Genomic DNA, 7,659 nt, shown 5'->3' on the forward strand with positions numbered 1-7,659 from the left:
GATGAATGATAGGTGGTGGTCGGAGGGGCCGTAGGCGCAAATTGGCAGCCACGCTTCCGTCAGTCTACCTAGGGCAGCTGTGGCTATGAAAGTAGCTTACCACCACCAGGTGTGAATGAATAATGGCTTCTCACTTCTCTGTGAAGCGCTTTGAGTGTCTAGAAAAGTGCTATATAAATCTAAGTCATTATTATTATTATTATTATTATGTGATAATGTTCATCATAACAAAAGGTGGAATTGAGTCTGGCAGAGTTTCAACATGCTCCCATTGGTGTTAAGATTAAATTAATGTCAAAATCTAATTACAGGATTAGATTCCAAACATCCCAGAACAAGCTAGTCAGATTACTTCTAGACCTCCATCCCAGATCACACCTCACTCCTACCCACTTCTCCAAAGTGGGCTGGCTCAGGGTGGAGGACAGAGTAAAACAACTTGCACTGAGCCTAGTCTATAAAATCCGCTACACCTCCCTGATACCGAAGTACATGTCAAACTACTTCCTTAACGTAAATGACCGCCATAACCACAACACCAGGGGGAGCTCCACTAACCACGTTAAACCCAGATTCCGATCTAACAAAGGTCTTAACTCATTCTCCGTCTATGCCACATCAATATGGAATGCACTCCCAACAGGTGTAAAAGAAAGTGCATCTCTATCCTCCTTCAAAACCGCAATAAAAGAACACCTCCAGGCAACTTCAACCCTAGACTAACACCCTCCCTTCCACATCCCACCTCCCCGGATTGTAAATAATCAAATGTAGATACTTGTTCTTATGCTTTCCGATCTCTCTCTCTATGTCCACTACTTGCTGTACATATCCTACCAACTGTTTCAATGTCCATTTCTCTGATGATGCAATTGTTGATGACTGAAGTGCTGATATCAACCAAACCTAACCCCCCCCCCCCCTCCACATTCCACTCCCCGGATTGTAAATAATGTAAATAATTCAATGTATATACTCTGATGATTAACTTGTGTGATGACTGTATTATGATGATAGTATATATCTGATAGTATATATCTGTATCATGAATCAATTTAAGTGGACCCCGACTTAAACAAGTTGAAAAACTTATTGGGGTGTTACCATTTAGTGGTCAATTGTACGGAATATGTACTGTACTGTGCAATCTACTAATAAAAGTTTCAATCAATCAATACACCATGTGTGGCCTTCATTATAAGACGTATATAAGGTTTTTAATTTTTTTTTGCAGCTCCAGACTAATTTTTTATTTGTTATTTTTGGTCCAATATGGCTCTTTCAACATTTTGGGTTGCCGACTCCTGGTCTAAATGATGAAAAAGAGAGGACCTAAGATAGAACCTTGAGGAGCACCACTAGTATAACTAAAGCTTCCCTTCCGTCAGTCTACCCCAGGGCAGCTGTGGCTCCAAATGTAGCTTACCACCACCAGGTGTGACTAAATGATGGGTTCCCACTTCTCTGTGAGCGCTTTGAGTATCTAATAATAGAAAAGTGCGATATAAAATATGTTCCTGTTCCACTCAGAATTGAATATAAAGTCTCCCTACTAACCCACCATGGAAATGCCCCCCTCTACCTCAAAGAACTACTCACCCCCAAATCCTCCACACGACACCTCCGCTCCGGACAGGCTAACCTCCTCCAACCTCTGAGGACAAAGCTACGAACAATGGGAGACCGGGCTTTCTGCTCCGCCGCTCCCAGTCTGTGGAACACTCTCCCTGACCACCTGAGGGCACCACAGACTGTGGATGCTTTTTAAAAAAAGGCTTGAAAACCCTTCTTTTTAAAAAAGCCTTTTTTTTTAGATATACCGTATTTTTCGGACTATAAGTGGCAGTTTTTTTCATAGTTTGGCCGGGGGTGCGACTTATACTCAGGAGCGACTTATGTGTGAAATGATTAACACATTAGCGTAAAATATCAAATAATATTATTGATCTCATTCACGTAAGAGACTAGACGTATAAGATTTCATGGGATTTAGCGATTAGGAGTGACAGATTGTTTGGTAAACGTATAGCATGTTCTATATGTTATAGTTATTTGAATGACTCTTACCATAATATGTTACGTTAACATACCAGTTGGTTATTTATGCCTCATATAACGTACACTTATTCAGCCTGTTGTTCACTATTCTTTATTTATTTTAAATTGCCTTTCAAATGTCTATTCTTGGTGTTGGCTTTTATCAAATACATTTCCCCCAAAAATGCGACTTATACTCCAGTGCGACTTATATATGTTTTTTCCCTTCTTTATTATGCATTTTCGGCCGGTGCGACTTATACTCCGGAGCGACTTATACTCCGAAAAATACGGTAGTCATGAAAATAAAGAATGACTACCGCATTGAATGAGAAGGTGGTGTACAAACTTTTGGCCTGTACTGTATGTGTCATGGCCTGGTGCATTACACTAAAACACTGATGACTATGTGTACCATACTATAGTGTGGTCCGTGTGGGGATTACCTCCGACCAGTCTTGGGCCGGCCGCTCTTGCTACTCTTAGAGGTTTTAGGCCTCTCTAGTTTCATCAGTGACTGTTGCATGCTCTCTTCTGTGTAGGCCAGATACACATAGGACAGGTCCACCTCAAACGGCTGCAGAAGGCAGGATAACACAGAAAAGGCAAAGTTAAGATGAAAAGTAACAGGTACATGTGTCAATCATATTTCACTATTCTTGATTTATTTTAAATTGCCTTTCAAATGTCTATTCTTGGTGTTGGATTTTATCAAATACATTTCCCCAATAAATGCGACTTATACTCCAGTGCGACTTATATATGTTTTTTTCCTTCTTTATTATGCATTTTCGGCCGGTGCGACTTATACTTTGGTGCAACTTATACGCCAAAAAATACGGTATGCATACTAGTTCTAGCTATTAGGCTGTTCTAGTTTTTATTTATAATTATTTTTATTATCTTTTTAATTTTTTTATTTTTATTTTTTATTTTATTTTTATATTTATTTTATTTTATTTATTTTTTAATACACTGTAGCACTTTGAGGTTGTTTACTCAATGTAAAGTGCTTTTTACAAATAAAATCTATTATTATTATTATTATTATTAATCCATTATTATTACTAGAGATGTGTTAAAATGTAATATCGGAAATTATCGGTATCGTTTTTTTTTACAATCGTTATCGTTTTTTTAATTTTTTTTAATTTTTTATTTTATTAAATCAACATAAAAAACCCAAGATACACTTACAATTAGTGCACCAACCCAAAAAACCTCCCTCCCCCATTCACACTCATTCACACAAAAGGGTTGTTTCTTTCTGTTATTAATATTGTGGTTCCTACATTATATATCAATATATATCAATACAGTCTGCAAGGGATACAGTCCGTAAGCACACATGATTGTGCGTGCTGCTGCTCCACTAATAGTACTAACCTTTAACACTTCATTTTTGTCATTTCTGTGTAATCATGTTTTGTCTTAGTCATGTTTTGTTTAGTTATTGGACTCTTTAGTTTCTGGCTTTTCACTCCCTTGTCTTGTTTCCATGATTACCCATTAGTTTCACCTGTTCCACGTTTGGACTCATTGTGCACTCTTGTTTGTCACCATAGCAACCCATTAGTTTTCACCTGTCACGTCACGCACCTGTTTCACGTTTTGAGTCACGCACCTGTTTTCGTTAATCATGTCTGTAGTATTTAAGTTCATTGTTTTCAGTTTGTCTTTCTGGTGACATCCTCACATTTATGCTCTGTCCATTCCTGACACTTGTTTTTCATGTCCATCCTTCATGCTACTATTTTTGTCCAAGCCAAGTAAGTTTTTGTTTATTAATGCTATAGTCTTTTGGTTTCATAGTTTGTTCTGCGCCACTGTGCGCGCCTTTTGTTTACTTCCTTTTTTTTGTAGTTATAGTCTTTAAATAAAAATGTACTTACATTCCCGTCTCGCCCGAGCCAACTTTCCGTTGCATCCCGGAAAAGCTAACACCCAAGACCAAGTCATGACAATTTTACTCATTTTCATTAATTACTAGTTTCTATGTAACTGTTTTTATATTGTTTTACTTTCTTTTTTATTCAAGAAAATGTTTTTAATTTATTTATATTATTTTATTTTATTATTATTTTTTAAAAAGGACCTTATCTTCACCATACCTGGTTGTCCAAATTAGGCATAATAATGTGTTAATTCCACGACTGTATATATCGGTTGATATCTGTATCGGTAATTCAAGAGTTGGACAATATCGGATATCGGCAAAAAGCCATTATCGGCCATCCCTAATTAGGGACCGAATGTCCCTTTGGGACAGAGGACCCTATTGTATTTCTAAGGTTTTATTATTTTTATTATACCGCCGCCTCTTTGAGCTGTAATTTGACCCCCTTAACATGCTTCAAAACTCACCAAATTTGTCACACATATCAGGACTGGCGAAAATTGCGATCTAATCAAAAAACCAAACCCCAAAACTCAAAAATGCGCTCTAGCGCCCCCTAGGAAGAAAACACAGACAAAACTGCCTGTAACTTCCAGTAGGAATGTCGTAGAGACATGAAACAAAAACCTCTATGTAGGTCTCACTTAGACCTACATTTCATACACTGGCATCCTTCAGCAAAAATCAACAGGAAGTTGGCAATTCCCCCTTCAAAACAAAAGTTTAGTAAAAACAGTCACCTTTGCCTCTTTGAGCTGTAATTTGTCCCCCTTAACATGCTTCAAAGCTCACCAAATTGGACACACACATCAGGACTGGCGAAAATTGCAATCTATTCAAAAAAAACATACCCCAAAACAAAAAATTGCGCTCTAGCGCCCCCTAGGAAGAAAACAGACAAAACTGCCTGTAACTTCCAGTAGGAATGTCATAAAGACATGAAACAAAAACCTCTATGTAGGTCTCACTTAGACCTACATTTCATATATTGACAACCCCCAGGAAATTTGCAATTCCCCCTTCAAAATAAAAGTTGGGTCAAAACAGTCACCTTTTTTTAAACATTATCTCCTCTGAGCGCGTTTGTCGTGTCGGCTTCAAACTAGCACAGGAGAGAGATTGAACCCTTCTGATTAAAAGTTGATGAAAGAGTTTTAATTACTGCTCCAGTTTGGATTTTATGAGCCGTCAAAGTCGGTCCCGTCCATCGCTGCTTGCAGCTTTAATTAGGGCCCGCATGGCCCATTGCATAAGGACTCCCAAAGGGAGTCCTTATGCAATGGGACATAAGGACCTATTGAATTTGTAAGGTTTTATTATTCTTTATTCTTTATTCTTCCGCCGCCACTTTAAACTGTAATTTGACCCACTTAACATGCTTCAAAACTCACCATATTTGACCCACACATCAGGACCTGCGAAAATTGCCTTTTTTTTAAAAAAACGAACCACAAAACTCAAAATTGCGCTCTAGCGCCCCCTAGGAAGAAAAAAAACTAGACTGCCTGTAACTCCCACTCGGAAGGTCGGAGAGACATGAAACAAAAACCTCTATGTAGGTCTGACTCAGACCTAGATTTTATAATAGTACATTCTCGGGCTAAAATCAACAGGAAGTTGGCAATTCCCCCATCAAGACAAAAAAGTACTAAAAACAGTCACTTTTGCCTCTTTGAGCTGTAATTTGACCCCCTTAACACGCTTCAAAACTCACCAAACTGAACGCACACATCAGGACTGGCAAAAATTGCCATCTAATAAAAAACCTAACCCCAAATCTCAAAATTGCGCTCTACCGCAATTTTTGAATAAAACGCAGACAAAACTGCTCCTCGGAAGAAAAAAATGACAAAACTGCCTGTAACTCCCACTGGGAAGGTCGGAGAGACATGAAACAAAAACCTATATGTAGGTCTCACTTAGAACTGCATTTCATAACAATGACAACCCCCAGCAAAAATCAACAGGAAGTTTGCTATTCCCCCTTCAAAACAAAATTTTTGTAAAAACCGGTCACCTTTCTTCAAACATTATCTCCTCTGAGCGCGTTTGTTGTTTCAGCTTCAAACTAACACAGGAGAGAACCCTTCTGATTAAAAGTTGGCGAAAGAGTTTTGATACCTGCTCCGGTTTTAATTTTATGACCCTTCAAAGAACTGCTGCACTGATGCTGCTGCGCTGCTGTTTTTTTTAAGATGGCTGCTTAAAAGCAGGAAGCACCAGCGTGCCCACACAATGCAGACAAGGTAGGTACACTAGACAAAAGTATTAGCGCCCCCTAGGAAAAAAAAAAACTAGACTGCCTAACTCCCACTAGGAAGGTCGGAGAGACATGAAACAAAAACCCTAACCCTGACTTAGACCTAAATTTCATTAATGGTACATTCTCGGGCAAAAATCAACAGGAATTTGGCAATTCCCCCTTTAAGACAAAAAAGTACTAAAAACAGTAACTTTTGACTCTTTGAGCTATAATTTCACCCTCTTAACATGCTTCGAAACTCACCAAACTAAACACACACATCAGGACTGGCAAAAATTGCGATCTAATAAAAAAACCTAACCCCAAATCTCAAAATTGTGCTCTAGCGCAATTTTTTTATGAAATGTACTAAAAACTGCTCCTCGGATGAAAAAACTGACAAAACTGCCTGTAACTCCCACTGGGAAGGTCGGAGAGACATGAAACAAATACCTCTATGTAGGTCTCACTTAGACCTACATTTCATAAATTGACAACCCCCAGCAAAAATCAACAGGAAGTTTGCTATTCCCCCTTCAAAACAAAATGTTTGTAAAAACCGGTGCCCTTTCTTCAAACATTATCTCCTCTGAGCGCGTTTGTTGTTTCGGCTTCAAACTAACACAGGAGAGAGATTAAACCCTTCTGATTAAAAGTTGACGAAAGAGTTTTGATACCGGCTCCGGTTTTGATTTTATGACCCTTCAAAGAGCCGCTGCGCTGATGCTGCTGCACTGCTGCTTTTTTAAGATGGCTGCTTAAAAGCAGGAAGCACCAGCATGCCCACACAATGCAGACAAGGTAGGTACACTAGACAAAAGTATTGGGACACTTATGACTATCACTGGACAAAAGTATTGGGACACTTATGCCGAAAACTGGACAAAAGTATTGGGACACTTGGGACTACAACTTGACAAAAGTATTGGGACACTTACGACTAAAAGTAGACAACAGTATTGGGAAACTTAGGACTACCAATGGACAAAAGTATTGGGACACTTACACTGGACAAAAGTATTGGGACACTTGGGACTAAAACTTGACAAAAGTATTGGGACACTTAGGACTAGCACCTGCCAAATACGCGGGCCCGACCAGTGCTGCTTGCAGCTTTAATTATTATTATTATTAAAGAAGTTGAACAAATGACTGTGGGCTTTGACGTAAACAAACCGCTGCAACACTTTAGTTATACAAATCACATTATGGAAAGGTAAGTGCCAAAAAACGGAGAGGACTTAAAGGGGTGCCCTGAGGAACGCCTCAGTTATGTAAATCCCAAATTCTGTTTGCTAGCAAGGTTAAAATGTTGTGGAAAAAATGACTTCAAAACAAACAAACTTTGGTTGACATAATTTATTTGAGGTATAAATATGAAGGCTTCAAAATAAATATAGCATCTTACTCTATAAAAAATAATGTATCCATAAGTTAAGACATCATTTCAATCAGTGAGAAAGGTGCAGTATCGCACATGTTG

The sequence above is a fragment of the Nerophis lumbriciformis genome, linkage group LG35 (genome assembly GCF_033978685.3).
Source record: "Nerophis lumbriciformis linkage group LG35, RoL_Nlum_v2.1, whole genome shotgun sequence".
Classification (NCBI taxonomy): domain Eukaryota; kingdom Metazoa; phylum Chordata; class Actinopteri; order Syngnathiformes; family Syngnathidae; genus Nerophis; species Nerophis lumbriciformis.